Raw genomic sequence first — 2,668 nt, 5'->3', positions numbered from 1 at the left:
ATGTGTTCCTGGTGCCTGAAGTCAGAAGAAGGTGTTGGATCCCCTGGAACGGAAGTTACAAATGCATGTTAGCTGTCATGTGGATGATGGGAGTTGAAACAGGTTCTAGAAGAACAGCTAGTGTGCTCTTTACCCCTGAGCCACCTCTTCAGGCCTTGCAGTTCTTCTCCTGATAGCTGATGTTCTACTGGATGTCTAGGGTAGAGGGAGCTGTCACCAATAGCTCTCTCAGAAGGTGGTGGCAAGGCGCTGGGTGTGATGTGGCACGCTCTAGGCCTGCGGTTCGCCGTCAGTCTCACTGTGAGCCTGTGCCTTTAGGTTGGAAACATCACAAGTACTTCCCAGCAGCGCCCATTGATTCAGGCAGGAGACAGGAGCGGACTGGGCATTGTTCTCGTCCATGTGCACTGTTAGAAGGGGCTGCGGTTTAGTATTTCTCTTCTTCCCCCTGGAAGGCTAGAGCCAGCTGGAGTTGAGTGTCTCCCTCTCCCCTGTCATTTCTGCTCTGCTAAACCTCCAGCTGGTTCGGCTCTGGCTAAATCATTTCTCCCGGGGGCAGAAGTTGCTAAGAAGATTGGAATGTGCTTGGTATTTCAACATGGTTTTTCTTCTCTCTTTGCCAGAAGCAATGGGGGGTGGGGGTGGGGGTTTCTCTGACAGTCACCATGAGAACCTATCAGAGGTCCAGGATGCAAAATTCACAGGAGTCTGGGAGCCCCAAGAACCAGGCCTCCCTGGAGTTCTCGTCTCCCAGGCTGGCCAGTGAGGAGCCTGCAGTATTTTATCAAGCCAGCACAGATGTGTTCAATCCTGGCAGCGCGACCAGGGATGTTTCAGCTTGAGGGTTACAGACCTGGTAAAAAGTGACTCTCTGTGGTCACTTGTAAGTCTTCCAATTTGGGGGGGCAGAGGTTTGCTATGTGACCTCACTTCTCTAATGGACCTTGGAAGAGGGGGTTGAATTTCCAGTTTATTTAGCTTTTTGTCATTGTTAGAAGGGAATGGTGGCTCCCGTCTTTTTACGTGCCAGACTGGAAACTTACCTTTTATTGCTAGAGGCATATGTAGATGAGACTCTGCTATCCCAGCTCAGGAAGTTTTCACTGCCCCACGCTCAACCAGGGGAGCAGACCTTACATGCTTCCTCTCTGAGGACTCCACAGAGGTTGTTGGTCTGTGTAGGCACGCACAGTCTCCCAGACTTCCAGTGGCTGAGTGTGACTTTTACTTTTAAGCTCAGCCTCTTAGTAGCTGTTCCTTTGGGGCAAGGGAACTTATTACTCAGTGAATATATACTCAGAGGCTGGCTTTAAGCAGCTTGTTCAAGCAAAATTTCATCTATAAAAGGCCCTGGGGGAATTGTTTCAAGTTCACTCCCACATCCTATGTGTGGGGCAGCCTTGAATGTGTGCATGGCCTTCCGGAGTCTCAGGGTTGACTCAATCACAGCAGGCCTCTTGCCTTGGTTCTGTCAAACTTCTGTCTGCTCTTCACGGTACTGAGCAAACAGCCTCCTCTTCCTCACCCTCCACTTCATCTTCAAGGTTGTCAGGTTCACAGGGGGTGTGGTTTTTTGAATGAGCACGGCTCCCATAGGCTCATAGAATGTGCATGCTTAGTCACCAATTGGTGGAAGTTTGGGAAGAGTTAGGAGGTGTGGCTTTGTTTGTTGGAGGAGGTGTGTCACTGAGGGTGGGCTTTGAGGTTTCAAAAAAGCCCACTCCAGCTGTTGCCTCAATCCATGAATATCTGCTCCCTGCCACGATGATAATGGATAGGAGTTGCCTTGGTCATGGTGTCTCTTCCCAGCAATAGAACACTACGACATGTGTAGAGGTTTGCACTCTGTTCCAGACAGTTCCTCCCACAAGGTCCCTACAGAGCTTTGCTCTCCCGGCCAGTGCATAACCTCTGACCTATTGCACCAGAGCTGCAGGTGGAGACTCCCATTGTCAGTCAGGGGACCCTGCTTTATGCATGAAGAAGGAACAGGAGGGGAGTTTAGTTGTCTGCATGTTCCCTTTCTGACCCATTCAATAATGAAAACTCACCCTAAGGGCATGTGAAGCAGGGATGGTGTGGGTTTGGGGTGATGGCAGCTACTCTAGTATTTGTAGCTTGCCATGTGTGAGACAATGTGAAATATAGAGTAAAGGCTGAATGGGCAGGGAAAACATGATCCTCTTGGCTGTTTTGTTGTAGAATGGAGTCCTAGAACTAGGCTGATGGCGTTGGGTGGCAAGCAGCAGGTAAATCCATAACCAGAAGAAGAGGAATTCCATTACTTGTTTCTTTCTTTGGAGGATCTGTGAGACAAAGCAATTTAAGGAAGAAACGACCAGTTTATTCTGGCTCACAGTTTAAGCGGATACAGTTCCCCACAGTGGGATGGCATGGCCACAGTAGCTTGATATAGCCAGTTACATTGTATCCCAGTCAACAAGCAATGCTTAACTTTCTTTCATCTTTTTTTATTCTTTTTATTCCTACTGGGACCCTATCCTAGGGGAGGGTGCTATCCGTCTTCAGAATAGGCCTTTCCTCCTCTCCAGTTAAACATCTCTCAATACATCCTCCCAAAATCACCTAGGAGTGTATCTCTTATGTAACTTCACATCCTATCAAGTTGACAGTGAAAATTAGCCAAGCCTAGGGTTTCCATAAGCAG

Source organism: Microtus ochrogaster, chromosome 8, assembly GCF_000317375.1.
Source record: "Microtus ochrogaster isolate Prairie Vole_2 chromosome 8, MicOch1.0, whole genome shotgun sequence".
Taxonomy (NCBI): Eukaryota; Metazoa; Chordata; class Mammalia; order Rodentia; family Cricetidae; genus Microtus; species Microtus ochrogaster.
The sequence above is the reverse complement of the archived record's forward strand: the minus strand, read 5'-3'. Positions refer to the sequence as shown.